Raw genomic sequence first — 18,550 nt, 5'->3', positions numbered from 1 at the left:
ACGGGGGTCAAGAAAGCTAAAAAGGTCTTGCGACAATCAGGTGGTTTTCTGCAGTTTCTATTACCACCTTTGTTGGGTCTCATCTCCTCATTGGGTGGAAGAGCGATTGCAAAAGCAATCGGAGTATAATCGATGCAGAAATACGAACTTGTACCTTACCGAGAAGATCACATCCCAAATATATTGAAGAAAGATGAACCGGATGACATCAAGGCAAAATAGATAATTCAGTATCTTCACTCTTTGCTACATTCAAGTAGAGCTGCAAACAACATACAAGCGAAACACTTCCTGGATCGCGAGAAGAAGGAACACAGACCGAGGAGGGGGAGAAAAGTGACACAATTGTTGGTTTTATGAGTAGTGGTTATAAGGTCAGAGCAAACCAACTTCTGCAACTTCTACAACCAACAATCTCCTGGAATGCGCAAACCTTCGAAGTAATCGTTGACGGTCAAACGTTGGAGAATAGTAATATAATCGATCTCGTTTATTATCTTGTCTCAAGAGCGAGAAATGTTCCAACTCCTCCTTACTTCGATCGCATCTTGCCGCTATTGGTCAAACTGAATCTACCAACACTTATTGTGTATCCAAATCGTTTAAAAAAACACAGAGTAACGGGAGCATCGAGCAGTCGAGCATCGCCTGTTACAAGTGAAGCAAGCACACCTGAAGGTGCCTCGCCAGCAATCACACGTGCTGCAAAGCGTGCCCGCCGAAACCTAACATGGAGCCCATATTGAAGCCTGTGCAGGAGGAACAGAAAGACTATTTTCAAGATGAAACCATATTGTCCCACTTCCCTCCAAGGCATCATAAAAAGGTATTAGCAATACTCAAACTGATAACAACTGTTCTAGCTTACGACGAGTACGGAAGAGTTATATGTCACGGGAAGGTAGTGCCACACTCGTCCATTGTCGAATTGCTGAAGTATGAACTTCACAACAGACAACGTTCCTGGATGAGAGGAGACGTGTCAGCTACAATAAATGCCTATCTATCCCTTGACGCTCTTCGAGTTCGCAGCAGAAGAAAGCACTAATGGCCGCCTATTACGACCCAGAACATGCCGGCAGTTTTGGTGGAGCAAATGCTTGTACAGGAATAACGTTGTCAGTTGTCACTGTACTGCCAGTTGTAGTCAATGCTGCGTCTCCATTTTTACGCACAACTCTACATTGAATGTGTAAGAAACTCGACTGGAGATCAAAGAAGCCGCCACCGAGACCTGGAACATTATATTCAATCACACCGCTCGAGGTAGGTGCAGAAATGGGGAAAAACTCCACATATTCTGACTTCTCCAGAGAAAAGTTTGTCGGTGGAACAGAAAACAGGTCCAACTGATTCGTTGTGCAGAAGCAAGAATTTTTATGTACTAAGGCGATGGTAGACATCTTTTTTTCCTCAGGTGAAAAAGTCAACCTTTCTTCGTTTCTTCGTTGGTTTTACTGATCGATCAATTCTGTTGCCCTTGCTTTTATTACGTTTCCTACCCTTCCCTCTGAGTCTATGCAGCAACTCGTCACGAGTTGAATGGATGGTGCGACCAACTCCTTTCCTTAGTGCCTCCCCCTCCAAACGTTGTTCCCTGTTTCACTTCCTCCGCTATGTGACGTCCTGTGTCAAGAAGTTTCCGACCTACATAGGGCGCTACCTGTTTAGTCAGTATAGGTATAAACCGCTGCACCAGCTCAGAAAAAAAGCCAGATCCAACTTGATAAAGAGGAGCTGAGTAATGTGGCAATGGTTGATCTCGTTTACCGCTGCCGAAATGCGATATACAACAGGGTGTCTGAGTTATATGCATTTTCGAAAATGTAATGTTACTCCCACTCGACCAGAACCAGCAATGAAGGGAATGAAATCACCTATCTCGTTTGCCAGTTCGATTTGAATGCTAGTCAGCTACTTGACAGTCACATATTTATAGTAAAGATTTGTGAAAGAGTAGGACATAACCTCATTCCGACTCTGCAGTCTAAATGGGAGAAGTCGAAGAAGGGGTGCGGTTATATCACCTACAGCTTCACTTTCGATGATATCGCTGTAAACGAAAATGTAATTTTGCGCTGGGAAGAGGCAGACATGACGCTGAGCAACTGTGAAACTGGAGAAGGTTGTTCGTTTTCCAAATCCAAGCATCAGAGCTAAATATGGGTGAAATGTAACGTAACCCTCATTGCGACGTTCCAGTTGACAAACTCCATTATAGGGATTGTAAAATATGAGACGAGCATCTTCTGGTAGGTGTAAGTTTGCTCGATATGCGTGATTTATCGCATCGGCGAGGTCCTTCCCTGACTCATAATACCCTTCTGGAACTTCGTATTTGGTTGTACGTGAACGATACGTGATTAGGGTGACTTTCTCTTCAGTGTCCACCTGATATTTCAATACTTTTACTGGCTGGCCTTCATCCAATTCCGAAGAACCGATAATCTTTTCAGGAAGGCCAATCTTAGCAGAGAGAGTTGAACTTAATTCCAGACCAGTATTTAGTGGAAGTTGTATTTCATAATGACCACTGACTCGTATTATTTTGGCTTGGTTTTTGAAGTGTTTCGTTAGAAGTTGACGAAAAGGTACAATTATGTTTCCTCCCGCAAGAAACTTAACTTGCTCTGTCGTGGTTACGCCACCGAAGAGGCTAGTCTCCGATATACCATTAACGATATCTGTGACATTATTAATTGCAAATGGGATATTCACCTCCGCCAGAGCAACCTCCCACTTTCCATCTAATTGCACTGGCTGAGCTAGTTTAACTCTGAACTTGCTCATTGTGTTACTAGGAAATACATCACTCGAGGCGTTTGACAGTAAGTTGACATAGAACTGGCTCGCCATTGTTTTTCTTTTTCTAAAATGAAAACAACATGATCGTGAGGAGTTCTTTTAAACCAAGAGCGAAGTCAAATGGGCGCGAAATTTAAAATTTGGGGGCGCAGGTAGCGCCATCTGTTGAACGGCGGTAAATTTGCTGGAAGTGCTGCCATCTCTAGATGAACGAACTCAACTCCCTATGACGCCACCTGGCGTAAAAGAAATCAAACAACCTCTCCACCCCACACAATTCTATTCTGATTAGCGACGCAAGTAAACATGTAGAGCCCGTGGCCCAGTGGCTTAAGCTGCTCGTCTGACAACCTAAAGGACCCAAGTTCGTTTCCTAGTGTGTTTCACCATGACGTCATTATTGTTACTTAATCTTATCATTGATATCATATCACTAAGATTAACTATGTGACGTCACTGATTAACTATCTTATCCACTGACCTCACTGATATGAGGGCGGAGCGGCTGCGGCTTGGAGTGACGTCATACGTCCTTGACGACGTCATTTCCTGGCTGCAGAGTTAATCTATACACTACTCATATTAATTTGCAACATGTTCTTAGTAGCCAGAGCAGCTGATACACAGTGAGAACATAGCCCGTGTCTGTTTGTCTTTTCCATCGCAGCCCTTGGTTTTCCTCCCTGATGGCTACACGTGTCAGGGATAGGTTTCAGAACAGGTAGTTCTTGCCAAGTGAGAATTGCTTTTCAGGGGATCATCACGCTGGCCGATGGGTCATTCCACAAGAACCGTCCCGAAATCGTGGCCCGACCCCCACGGACTTTGACAATTTTTTTTCACTACTTCGTATCATTGAATTATGAATGTCAGAAAAATATTTCAGCGAAATTCCACGTGGCTTTCACGCGAGGCGGCGCCAAAGTCTGCGGGAGGGCCAAAAAGTAGGGTGCGTTTAATGGCTTCTCCGCAGGGAACGGCTCAAGCTATTTGAGATTTGTCACCACAGGCTATAACTGCTGCGTTTTTGTCGCATGTTTGACATTTTTTACCCGTTCACTGGAAGCACGCACAAGTATGAAATTTGGTGTCCTGATAGGTGAGGACATGGTTAACATGTACAAAAAATTTCATTCCTTCAGTTAAAGGAGAAGGCTGCGAAATATGGCGGGCAATATGCAAATTTCCAAAATTGCCAATATTGGAAGGAATAAAAGGAGAAGTTGACATCGTGATACCGACATGCCGTCAATGCTAAAATGAAGCTCAGCCTGTCCACTTCAAAATATAAAAAATCTCCAGGGTACTTTTTTATTTTTTTAAAAATAATTTCTCAAATCCCTGTCCCAGATGCAAGCGGGCGCACGCTCCGCGCGCCCACCCTCTTCAGCTTGTAAGACTTGAAACGCTACCGGCACGCGTTTATTTGTCCGAGACGCGCTGATTTTGATATTTTCTGAGCATGTGGATAGAAATTCTTAACGCGACACGGAAATTGCCTCCCCGCAGTAAAGCTGCAAAGGGGTAATAAAATCAGGTACGCTTTTGCGCTGCCTCTCTCTTTCTCTCTCTCAAAATAAGCACGCAAACTGTGACAGATTCAAAGTAATCTTGATATAATATGGGACACAGAACACACACAGTGTTATGTCACACACAAAATACACAGAAAACATTGACATTTGCATATGCACAGTTAATGGTCAACCAACACGTGTGATATTGTCTTCCTGAGATGCTAAGGTGCGCTCGCTTGTGCTTGGCGTAGTGAAGTGTGAAGTTTTTCATCCATGGATGCTGATATCACACGTACCTTCACTGTGTTAGTTGAGACGGCTTCAAAGTAATGAAGTTCTCGTGTTCCAGGAATCGCTCGAGTCATTTCATAGCGATCCTGCAACGCAGCCTGCTCCGCCGATACATCTCCGAAGGACACCCATATGGGCAATATGTTCTGAAGGCTTCCTTCAGCCCAAAGGAATAAATCTCGTGGATTTAATATCTGACGACCGAAAGGCCTCTGCAGACTCGGCTTTGCCGCCAGCCGCTTAACAGTTCCACCAATCCCATTGCATGCAGCTTTCCCGTGGGACGTACCAAAAAGTTCCATGTTGCCGATATTCCAAAATCCTCTTCATGAAAGCAAAGGTTCACAAAATTATTTTTGTTCTGATATTGAGAAGCAGCGCAGTCCGAGAAATAGTGCAACTTTTTGATGTGTGCGTGAGCGGGTAGGAAATGCTGGAGGAACTTCTTTTGGTACAAGTGTACAGAAGCGTTGTCGTGAGTCAGGGATTCGGAAATAATGACGTAAGACAAATGCTGCAGAATTTGGTCAGATTGGCGGCGAAAATACACCACTATGGGATGCACAGTTGCCTGGTAAGTATTCAAGTAGAAGGACTGCGGTGAATTTTGTGCCAGAAAGTAGTAGTTTTCTGAATAATCCAGTTGAACAATCGTTTCACTGACGGGAAGGCCAGCCTTGAGCTGTCGCAAGTAAGCCGACTGCGAAGAGCTGACGAAGTGAAGTCTCTTTAGTGAATTTAGTTCAAGAATCAACTTGTCGGAAAATTTCTCTATGGGAAAAAGTACTGTTTGGAGTGATGCTCTATCGCCAGGTACCCACTGCTGAAATGTGATGGTATCCTGAAACTCATCAGCATGGCCGAGCTTATCAGTGAGTTTGGCGCGTAGAGGTTCGAACCCGGGGCACTGGGTGCATCGTCCTAGCATGTACTCTTCCTTGTCGATGGCACAGACCATTAGCCGCAAAAGGTCTTTGTAGTTTTCCTGGATTCCCGCAGCATGAAGCATAATCTTCACGTTTTGATGAGAACATCCTTTTGTCCTGGCATGCAGTAGGATATGAAGTCATCTTGGTAAAACTTCCCAATTGATTCCTTGGTCACAAGGGACAACGGAGCCCTTCCTCCCGCTGAAGATGGCTCGTTGAGGACGCCCATCGAGTGTTTAATTTCTCGTGCACGGCGAACAAGATGTTACGAAGCTCCAAAAAACTGCACTATTTGTTTCCTCCACCACGATGATGGGCCCAACGTTAGGATCATGACCTTTTTTGATTGGCTCTGTTCAGCCGAATATTTCTTCCTCAGCTCCTGAAGCAGGGATTCATAATCTTCCGCCGTGATAGGACATGACTCTCCTGAAGTGGATGTCATAGGTATGCTCAACGAAGTTTTCAGGGCTTTCCTGGCTTTGCACTCTATCCTACGGAGCTTCTCCTGTGCATACTTCTGTCTCTGGGATTGAGCTCTTTTCCGTCTCAACGGAGTTTCACGAAGAAGGTCCAGTGACGCGTTGAACGACTGCAGTGTGTCCTGATCTGCGATCACCAGGTCACGACCTGGGCTGGACAGTGGCTTCGTCTCACTAGAAGTATCAGACTGGTGCTTCATGCACAGCGTGTAACATTTGGGGCACAGTCTGTCCCCAGGAACTAGCCCAAGCCTTGCTGTGTTCTTTGCTAGAGTTGACGATATTATTTTAGTTCCGCGTACTCTCTTCCTGTGCTGTCCAAGGGGGTCGACGCAACACTTTGATGCCATCTTTAAGGTATACCTTCGGACGAAGAGCGCATTGTGGTTCTTGCAAACGGCAGTGTTTTAGGAAGAGGCGCGCTTTCCTCGGGCAGAAATAAGGTACTGGTCTTCTTCACTTAGTTCAGTGAACTTTGTTGGAGGGGAAGTGCACTTATCGCTGCACCCATTGGGACCAAATGAACAAATTGGACTGTCACTCACATTCACTGACGTAGATGGATACTAATACTACTACTACTACTACTACTACTACTACTACTACTAATAATAATAATTGGGTGTTTACGTAGCGAGACAACTGAGATCATGAGGGACGCCACAGCGGTCGGTCTGTGGATTGCTTTTGCCCACCTGAGGGTTCTTTAACGTGCGATGAAAGCTCATCACACGGCACCCCGTATTTAACATCCCTCGCGGAAGACGTAGATGGATACTCCATGGCCGCTTTCGCAACACAGTGCGCCGGACGGGGCACATGCACATAGAAATTTCCACGAGTTGAAGTCAATGCCGTTATTGTCAGCCGAGTTACTGAGGCTGACTCCATGGACGAAGACAGTGGCGACTGACCTGCAGCGAAGCTTGTTTCCTTTCACATATAATGACCCTACCGCAGTGTCTAACCTATAGCGACAAGCTTCCTGTGGCGACGTCAAGCGGAAACCTGGCAGCGAGAAATTAACTGAGTGTAGACTGATGTAAACATGATAAGTTTTACTACTCCCTGCATTGTGTTGGAACACCCACAGAGACATCCGCCGGAGACGTCACCAGCAAAGCGCTCCCGGCTTTATTACAGGAAGACAATTTCCGACTACCACACGCTCAGACAATCTCAAAATCATAGATTTGAAAAATTGTTACAAAAAATATAAAAAAGCACCCAGGAGATTTTTTTATATTTTGAAGTGGACAGGCTGAGCTTCATTTTAGCGTTGACGGCATGTCGGTATCACGATGGCAACTTCACCTTTTATTCCTTCCAATATTGGCAATTTTCGAAAACTTGCATATTGGCCGCCATATTTCGCAGCCTTCTCCTTTAACTGAGGGAATGAAATTTTTTCTGCATGTTCACCATGTCCACATCTATCAGCACACCAAATTTCACATTTGTGCGTGCTTCCAGTGAACGGGAAAAAATACCTAACATGCGACAAAAACGCAGCAGTTATAGCCTGTGGCGCGCCTTAAAGACACGTTGTCATCCGAATTTTTTCACTTAGAACCAAGGGGCAGTGCCTCCTGATCAGTCTGGAGGTGACAAGTCTCAAATGGCTTGAGCCGTTCCCTGCGGAGAAGCCATTAAACGCACCCTACTTTTTGGCCCTCCCGCAGACTTTGGCGCCGCCTCGCGTGAAAGCCGAGTGGAATTCCGCTGAAATATTTTTCTGACATCCGTGATTCAATGATACGAAGTAGTGAAAAAAAAAAAAAAAGTCAAAGTCCGTGGGGGTCGGGCCACGATTTTGGGACGGTTCTTCTGGAATGACCCAGATGAAACACACAGTTTAAATTATTTCCAGGACAGAATTGTGTAGCTTCACACAAATAATACTACTACGACGTAAGAATGCTTTCAAATCTAGCTTTTTTGTGTTCCTGACATTATCGCACAAGATGTAGTATCCACTATGACCCTTTATATGGGGGGTATGTACAGTGTAATCAACAGATATACACTTACATGTACTATTTACAAATCTGCGTTTCCTACTGTGTTGAAATGGGGTAGTTTGTATCTGGGAGCCATAATGAAACACAGGCAGCCAAGGACAGACTTGTGATGCCCTCGAGAAACACGGCAGCACATTGCAGGGACTCTGGATGCTGCCTAAATTTCTAGAACACAGAGCTCAAGGTAGCGTGTAAACAAGAAGTGGTTAGAGAAATCTAAGACAGTTGCATGTGTAAGCAGACCGCTTCTGGATTTGCTTCTGTCCGAGATACGTTATCTCAAAGGGGACGCTCGGGCACACTCAGAATAATACTAGGACTGCCTGTGAAATAGAAGAAGGAGAAGGGGAAGATATATAACCCTTTTTCTTGTCTGTTATTCTGTTGGTTAAATTGTCATTTGCTTAGCAGCATATACGTCCAGAGTCTGCTAATAAATATATCAGTTGAGAGCTAGCAGTCGCATTGTAGATGTCTCATCCTGTCCTTGGCTGCTTGTGTTTCACAATGGCCATGTTTGCTGTTGCAAAAACAAAAAAACATACAAAAGCACAAAAAGAACAACCTGGAGAGCTGCCTGTTCAGTGCTCACATGGAGGCAATGCAGTGAGGTAACATGTTCTATTCATGAACTGTACCTAGTAGTACACATCACAATGGCAACCGACTATTCAGATTTTTCTTGAACTACTTTGTTTTTTGGAGCTTTGATTGTCCAGCCTATTATTGGAGCTTTATATGATCCCCTCTTGAGATACTTTAAGATTGCTGATGTTGTGCAGTTTGTTAATTTTGAAACTGTACTGTGCTGAGGTACAAAAAGATAATTTTCATATCTGCATTTGAGTACATAGGAATAATTTGTAAGTACTTTCGACACTAATATTTGCACCAGGTCACACCATTGTTGATTGATGGAAAATGTAAATGCAGATATTTATTTGCTTGCCAAATAATGCACAAATGTCGTCTTTTCTAGTGAGATATTCCCTATTCACCAGACATAAATGGTGGAAACGTTACAGGGGCACAATGATGGTAGAGTCTAGCATTGCTTTTTGCCACTTCACATATATTCACTGTTATTCGTGTGCACATGTAGGACTAGAAAGGTAGAGCATGCGCATAAAAATAATTTCGTATGCAGCCACACATATTGTTCAGAAGATTAGATAGATAATAGATGCAACGGGAGCAATGGGTATGCTAACACACTGCTTCCATGAAGCCTTATTTATGTTTTATAAATTCTTTTTTATAAATTTTATTTTTATTTAATATAAATTTTATATTACTTATCATATACTTATTTTTTATAAATTTTATAAATTCAAAACTCAAGTTACACGGCCCCTGTAAGACTGCCCTTTGCGAATGGTTTGGTAACGTGTCTTTAACTGTAAAGGTAAGAGGCATCAAGAACGCTGCAGACAGGGTTGCAACTTACATCTTGCTTATGTCCTACATGATAAATATTAAATACAAAGTGATTTGTGCAATAATTCCAGAGTACGGAATTAATTCTGAGGCTGGCCAGTGATGTCACCCAGGACGACAAGTCACATAATTGCCTCTAACACTTTTACACTCCTTGGGCTGAGTTGTGAATTGCAACAGCACTCTAAAGAAGGATAAGGTGCACCCATTAATTTGATTTCTAGGATCTACGCTATGCCCTAACTCTTCAGGCCCCACATTTCTAAAAACACCATTTCTAAGTGGCAATATGTGCTCTGGTACCTTTTTTGCGTTTGCATAGTGTGCAACCACATGGCTTCTGCTGGAGCTTTCGTGTGCATGTTTTTGTGCTACGGTGCTCATTACAAACAATATCAGGATGTTAGACATGAAATGCAGTAGTTTATAGCGTGCCACACAACGCAGCGTGACATGGGAGTGTCTGATTCAAAGAAAGCTTCTGGAAAATGCACAGAATCCCACAAAAAGTTTAAAATGTAATTTGTATTTCGTTTTACGTCGCTCGTCGTTCCATACCATCGTCGATTGTGTTGCACATTGATAAATCGTACGTAAAACTTGTGCCATAGCAGTATGCGGTTTCTCAAATACATAGCACGATTTTTTCCTGCAAGAAGAAAACACTGTCGGCATTCCTTGCTAAAACGGCTGTCGAAACGTCAGTCGCTACAATGGGCAAGTGCTGTAAAGGGGCTAACGCAACGCTATTTTTTTACATGCTCCTGTACCGAACTGGGAGAATGAAGGTGCATTTTGGGGAGAGCTGGCTGTGGACTTTCAGAATATCAACTCCGTTTCGACTATTTGGGATATCGGCATAGCTGACCTTTAATTGCCGTTTGTTTCAGGAGCTGTACGGGCCCATAAAAAGACATCAGCAGCGACGAGGGTTGAAGTTGAGGCGGCCATAAAGGCTTGGCTGCGCCACGCGAAAGATCGGGAAGGCAAGAAGAAGTCTCAGACTGATACTTGTTAGGGGTTTTCTTTCACATCTGGGAGCTGACCCTTCATTGCGTTGTTCTGAAATTTTCTTAAATTCGTGATTATTTCTTCTTTTGTGAAACTTGTTGCACATATCTATTCCGGCTGAGGTCTACCAAAAGTTGTTATGGTACCGATAATGAATTTTCATACTTAACCCTTTTAATTAGTAGAAATAGGCTGGCACTTTAAATCCCAAACTCATCCCCTACCGCTTTGCAATTTAAACTGTCTGTCTATTTCCGGCGATTAGGATACTAAATATGACAGTTGATTACTGATACTGTACCACTTTTAGGTATGCCTCATCCGGAATATATGTATATTCAACTGGTTTTCCTGAAGAAGACAGTAGTATAGCAGTTGTGAGAGTTAGCCCATAGCAACAGCCCCCAGGCCCCTAGCAACGGCCAAGCGCGTCTGCGCCGACTTTTTCCGCGATTTTTTTCCGTGCGCGACAGGCGGCGCCCAGGTGGAGGGCTGCTCGCGCGCTTACCGGCGGGCGGCGCGTGGCCGGAGGGCTGCGCCAATTGTATTGCCAATTGTAATGCCAATAGTGCTGGGAACTGTAATGCCAATAGTACTGCCAGTTGTGATGCCAATCAGGTGAAGGAGAAAAACCCAACCGAAAAACCTTCACGACCTGAAACAGAAGGAACAACGCAGGACAGTACGTGTAAAGAATATACGTGATTTATTCGCTATTAATATTTCAAGTCATCAGATTCTGATAGAAAACATAATATCAACATTCATCAAATTGCTTACCAATTGTCCAATTACGGAGCCCCCCGCACCAACGACCTGAAAGATGACTTATTATAATATGAAACTACATTCGCATTCAAGAATACATTCAATACTGCGGCCACACTGGATAATCTGAAAAAGACACATTTTAATAACAACAACCATACTTGAATCCATGGAAGATCATGGGACACGAATGACAAGAACGACACGAACACAAGAGGAAATAAAACCTATAACGCTACAAAGAAGATATTCTTAATCAATACGATTACAATCAAAATTACAAGTTTTATCATAAAAAATCTAATATTCCTACACGTGACCACCATAGTGGACTTTTAATTACAAGTGCCGATAGATGTATGTAGTTAATTGTGGACAGTAAAGAACCTGGAAGACCATGGGACACGAATGACAAGAACGGCACGAATACAAGAGGAAATAAAATCTATAACACCACATTTAACCAAAGAAGATATTCTTAATCAAAACAACAGAGAAGGAGAATAATCTATCATTTTAACAATCATAAAATCATCCTCGTGACACAATCTAATCGAACACTATACAATTTTGATTCTAAGAGACACTACAAACCTTAGTTTGTTTCATGAATCCAACATAGAAAATAGTTATGTTAAAAATGAACTTCACCACATACCACGCTCATAGCCAACAACCAGCTCTAATATCACCTGCCTTCATTTGTTGAAGACGGGAGGTGTACGCTTGTTTTGTGACAGTTATGAACATTTCGAGCGCAATAGGGAAGACAAGTTGATTATTCCAACATTACACAACTTTTAGTTAATCAATTTCTTATTAAGTGAATAACATATACTAGAATAGCATAGAAGAAAATAATGAGAAACAACACAATCAACAGCTAGCATTAATAGAGAGCCAAACCTACAGCTCCTAGCCAACACACACTCATCAGATACATGCAATAGCGAAACAAACTATCAAAACAAGAAACATCACAATCTAATACTGTGAATAGCACAGACTTAACGCTGAAGAACAGAGGAAGACTCTAAGCGGCGCCACGTAAACAACAACAGAGGAATAATCTATCATTGAACCATCATAAAATCATCTTCGTGACTTATTCTAATCGAACACAATACAATTTTCATTCTAACGAATGCTACAAACCTTGATGGAGGTATCCAAGACATAGAAAATATGCACTGTGTTCATATCGGTTTTCACTCTTTTTGCTCAAAGCCGGGAGACTTTATGTCTCTATCTATATGACCAAAAGGAAGCAACTCCCATACTTTATCACTTAAAGGGTTGGGGCTATATTCCTTCCTCCAGCAAACAGGTCGCTCTCGAAGTCAGATAAGATAGTACACAGGCGATATATTTTATTGTGCAGCGCAAATAGTTGACGATATTATTCGTGGGGATCACTATCTTTTCGCATCCTTTCCTTGAAACGGAAATCTTTCGTCAAAGTGGTTCACAAGTCGGCTAAGTTTGTACAGATGCGATATTCTTATTGAACATGTAGAGAAAGTCCAAATTATTAGATAGCAACAATACTCAATCAAAAACGAGAAACAAACTTAATTACATCAATTTTTGTAATATCTTGCAACAGAAAGTTCTATATAGATGAACCACACAGAAATATCAAATGTGAAATGCAACTCAGAGATATGAGGCATTCCCATCTTAGAGATTATTTTTATTTATGTCAATCGAGTGAACAATTGAAACAAATACAATACAATAATTATTTCAGGTAGTAACTTCACAACTCATAGAATATCAGTCGAGTGAATACTTGAAACAGAGTCAAAACAATAATTAATTTAGACAAAGCTGCAGCGTGAATACAGAATCATTGAAAGCACACGTTTTTTCTTGCTCATCATATCTTTTTGTAAATCATTTTCCATAATTCTCACGACAGGTGGATATTACAGCATTCTAAACCAGATAATAGAATTTTAATCAATAAAATGAGCATAGATATGCTTTTAATTAAGTGTAGACGCGCACTTGATTACAATTACATCTGGTCTAGTGTATTTCAATTCTTCATTAGCAAACCTCAAAAACTCCGCCGTTAATTCCAGTGGCCCTTCCGACGTTGATGTGCAGATATTTTTATACGTATTGTAGATTCGGCATATAAATTCCTGCACCTTCAGTTCTGTAGTTTGTACCATATCTCCGAATACGACCATGTCTAGGACGTATTGAAATGCAGCGATAATGGAATTGTTTCGCGGCTCTTCCTTTTCGAAGAAGTTTTTTATCACATCTTCCCATGACCTATGGTAGCGAGTACAAAATCTGTCCATCTCTTCAATGTAGAGCAATTGTGTATTCTGTTTTCAAGTGCACGTCTACACATAATTAAAAGTATATCTATGCTCATTTTATTGATTAAAATTTTATCATCTGGTTTAGAATGCTATAATATCCACCTGTCGTGAGAATTATAAAAAAATGATTTACAAAAGGACATGATGAGCAAGAAAAAACGTGTGCTTTCAATGATTCTGTATTCACGCTGCTTGCTTAGAAATGATTTATGTGAATTAATTATTGTTTTGACTTTGTTTCAAGTATTCACTCGACTGATATTCTATGAGTTGTGAAGTTACTACCTGAAATAATTATTGTCTTGTATTTGTTTCAATTGTTCACTCGATTGACATAAGTAAAAATAATCTCTAAGATGGGAATGCCTCATATCTCTGAGTTGCATTTCACATTTGATATTTCTGTGTGGTTCATCTATATAGAACTTTCTGTTGCAAGATATTACAAAAATTGATGTAATTAAATTTGTTTCTCGTTTTTGATTGAGTATTGTTGCTATCTAATAATTTGGACTTTCTCTACATGTACAATAAAAAATATCACCTCTATACAAACTTAGGCGACTTGTCAACCACTTTGACGAAAGATTTCCGTTTCAAGGAAAGGATGCGAAAAGATAGTGATCCCCACAAATAATATCGTCAACTATTTGCGCTGCACAATAAAATACATCGCCTTTGTACTATCTTATCTGACTTCGAGAGCGCCTTGTTTGCTGGAGGAAGGAATATAGCCCCCACCCCTTTAAGTGATAAAGTATGGGAGTTGCTTCCTTTTGGTCATATAGATAGAGACATAAAGTCTCCCGGCTTTGAGCAAAAAGAGTGAAAACCGATATGAAAACAGTGCATATTTTCTATGTCTTGGATACCTCCATCAAGGTTTGCAGCGTTCGTTAGAATGAAAATTGTATTGTGTTCGATTAGATTAAGTCACGAAGATGATTTTATGATGGTTCAATTATACATTATTTTCCTCTGTTGTTGTTTACGTGGCGCCGCTTAGAGTCTTCCTCTGTTCTTCAGCGTTAAGTCTGCGCTATTCACAGTATTAGATTGTGATGTTTCTTGTTTTGATAGTTTGTTTCGCTATTGCATGTATCTGATGTTTGTGTGTTGGCTAGGAGCTGCAGGTTTGGCTCTCTATTAAGTCTATGCTATTCTAGTCTATATTATTCACTTAATAAGAAATTGATTAAGTAAAAGTTGTGTAATGTTGGAATAATCAACTTAACTGTCACAAAACAGGCGTACGCCTCCCGTCTTCAACAAATCAGGGCAGATATTATTAGAGGTGGTTGTTAGCTAGGAGCGTGCTATGCGGTGAAGTTCATTTTTTAATATATCTATTTTCTGTGTTGGATTCATAAAACAAAGTAAGGTTTGTAGTGTCTCTTAGAATGAAAACTGTATGGTGTTCGACTAGATTAAGTCACGAGGATGATTTTATGACAGTTAAATGATAGATTATTCTCCTCCTCTGTTGTTTTGATTAAGAATATCTTCTTTGGTTAAATGTGGTGTTATAGATTTTATTTCCTCTTGTGTTCGTGCCGTTCTTGTCATTCGTGTCGCATGGTCTTCCAGGTTCTCTGCTGTCCACAATTAACTACATACATCTATCGGCACTTGTAATTAGAGCTCCACTATGGCGGTCACGTATAGGAATATTAGATTTTTTATGATAAAACTTGTAATTTTGATTGTAATCGTATTGATTAAGAATATCTTCTTTGTTGTGTTGTAGATTTTGTTTCCTCTTGTCATTCGTGTCCCATGGTCTTCCATGGATTCAAGTATGGTTGTTGATATTAAAATATGTCTTGTTCAGATTATCCAGTGTGGCCGCAGTATTGAATGTATTCTTGAATGCGAATGTAGTTTCATATAATAATAAGTCATCTTTCAGGTCGTTGGTGCGGGGGGCTCCGTAATTGAACAATTGGTAAGCAATGTGATGAATGTTGATATTATGTTTTCTTTCAGAATGACTCGAAATATTAATAGCGAATAAATTATGTATATTCTTTACACGTACTGTCCTGTGTTGTTTCTTCTGTTCCAGGTCGTGAAGGTTTTTCGGCTGGGTTTTTCTCCTTCACCTGATTGGCATCACAACTGGCAGCACTATTGGCATTACAATTCCCATCACTATTGGCATTACAATTGGGAATAGAATTGGCATTAATAAATATATTTTCACTTGTACGAGGGGCGTTCAAGTCAAACCGGGACTTTCCATTTTTCGCAAAAGTAAAAGGAACTTACAGGCGAGAAATTAGTTTTATTTTTCAACGTAATCTCCAGCTGCACTAATGCACTTGTCCCAGCGTTTCACGAGGGCTTAGATTCCAGCAGCGTAGAAATCCTTACCGACGCGTAGCAGCCGTGAACCGACCGCATTCTTGACCTCGTCGTCGCAGCTGAAGTGGCGGACCCCAAGGAACGCCTTCAGTGGCCCGAGGAGATGGAAATCGCTGGGGGCGAGGTTTGGACTGTAAGGGGGTTGTGGCAGCAACTCCCAGCCAAGTTCCTGTAAGGTGCGTGTCGTGAGATGCGTGGTATGCGGGCGTGCGTTGTCCTCTAGGAGGAGGACTCCTTTGGTGTTGAGGCCCGGCTTTCCGGAACTGGATGTGTTCATGAATGATAGTGTTCAACGTTCCCACAGAAAGGTCCGTCTTTCGAGCCAGTTCGAGACATGTTATCCGTCGGTCCTTGAGGAACGGGCGCTTCACAAGTTGGATGTTCTCAGGAACTCTGACACTGGGCTCTGAGCCGCCCCGGCCGGGATCGTCCTGCACTGATGTACGGCCGTCTCGGAACCGTTTGCACCACCCAAACGCTTTGCTGCGGCTAAGTGTATCGTGGCCATACTGACCCTGAAGTCTTCTGTGAATTTCAGATGACTTTACGCCTTCATTCACGAGAAACATCATGACAATTCGCTGTTCGATGTGCGCGCTCACCTCGTTGTCGGCCATCGTGTCTAGCAGGTGTTTTGCACAAACTGTGGACCACTACGTGGTGAACGCGGAGGCCTGTCGCGTGTGAAAATGAGGAAAAAGAAGTAGCGGGAGCCATTTGTACACTCAGGAGACAGAAAGTCCCGGTTCGACTTGAACGCCCCTCGTACTTTTGTGTATGGCTATCCTTTGCATGTCTATACTTGCATGTAAACTGCACACCTGTTGTAGCGAAAAACAAATTGTGAGGGAAGTTGGCCCAGGTGGAAACATGGCGAAAGAAGTCGGCCCAGGCTCAAAATACGCTACAATAAGCGCACACGCAGCCCTCCGGCCACGCGCTGCCCACCGGTAAGCGCGCGAGCAGCCCTCCACCTGGGCGCCGCCTGTCGCGCGCGGGAAAAAATCGCGGAAAAAGTCGGCGCAGACGCACTTGGCCGTTGCTAGGGGCCTGGGGGGCCGTTGGTATGGGCTTACTCTCATAACTGCTATACTACTGAAGACCTCACGAATTCAGACTTGTGCCCGTTACCAAAAAAAAAGGAACTAAATACCGTTACCCGCTACTGCAGAAAAAAATAACTAAAAAAGTTACTCGTTACCAACATACAAAAGTAACGAGTTACTTTTACGTTACCGCCGCATAGTTAAAGGAGCCAACAAACATGCCGTCACTTGCCTTCAACTCATTATTAATGAGGGGTTGCACTTCACAAGAAGCTGATACTCGAAATTTACATCATCGATCTTCGTTCTCTTCCGTGTGAAGACATCTGCTGCCCAAGTGGGGACGATGGGAGATTATGAAAACCACCGATCACCAACTGTTCCCAAAAACAGACGAGGGGCTGCGTCATAATTTAGGGCGCTCAGAAGCTCAGCAAAGACAAGAAAAGGCTAGGAGTCGAAACGCGTTTTGTGTAGCCACAGCACCATTGGTGCTCATTCTTGGGAAGGAGTGGTGGTCGGAGATTACGGAAACAAGAGAAAAGACAACGGCCTTCCTTTAAGACGAATCAGCACGTCAACAACACATCTAGCGAGGGACTGCAATAATACTTCGAGTCACACGCGGTCGTGGGTCACACATTGCGCCATACGAAGTGCCGAAATGTGTTCCCCCGCGCTGAAGAACAGGAACGAGTAACGTCAGTAACGACTTACCAGTTTTTCTAACTGATTCCGTTACTATTACCATTTTTTAAAAAGTAACTGAATCGTTACTTCGTTACCAAAAAAAGTAACCGTTACCAATTAACGAGTTACTTGTAACTAGTTAGGCACAACTCTGCACGAATTTAAGAAAATTTTGGCCAAATATACATGCGCACTCTGTATGCTGTGATAAATATATATGCTGTCTGTGGTACATTAGAATATACAGTACAAAACACTGTTTATGCATAAGAAATGTAATAAACATATCTAGACTTGAGTCATGGACTTGTGTCTTGATGTAGTAAACTCTCATCACACCAAGAACATCCCATGAAGGTCCAAAGCACGTCCCATTAAGGCTCTGAAGCTTGCTCTGTTAAGGTCTAAATCACGTCTCTTAGGATGTCTTTATGACATAATATGGATGTTTCTTCTATCATCCATGGAACGTCCTGGGTGACATCATCTGGATTACTATGTACATGCACAAGATGTCAATGAATCCTCATAAGGATGTCCCTCAGTCACGTTCATGGTTTACTGGGTTAATACCTTTTTCCGGTTCTGTCTTATAATTGCCTTTTTCCTGGTTATGGTGTCCTATAGCCCCATTTTTTTGGCCTTTACGAAGACATGCAGAGCTGCTAGGCATTCTTCAATTGCATCATAAAAGCTAAAATAATATATTATCCCTATCCCAGAGCAGTCCCCATAACCGTCTTGCGTCATCCGACACATGGCCATAGGTAGGGTCTGGAAATTATCTCTGGCAGTTGCATAAAAATGTCTGCAAATGCCTAAAACGGCTTTTTCCAAGCTTAAATGAGTT

Source organism: Ornithodoros turicata, unplaced genomic scaffold, assembly GCF_037126465.1.
Source record: "Ornithodoros turicata isolate Travis unplaced genomic scaffold, ASM3712646v1 Chromosome34, whole genome shotgun sequence".
NCBI lineage: Eukaryota > Metazoa > Arthropoda > Arachnida > Ixodida > Argasidae > Ornithodoros > Ornithodoros turicata.
Note: the sequence above shows the minus strand (reverse complement) of the source record.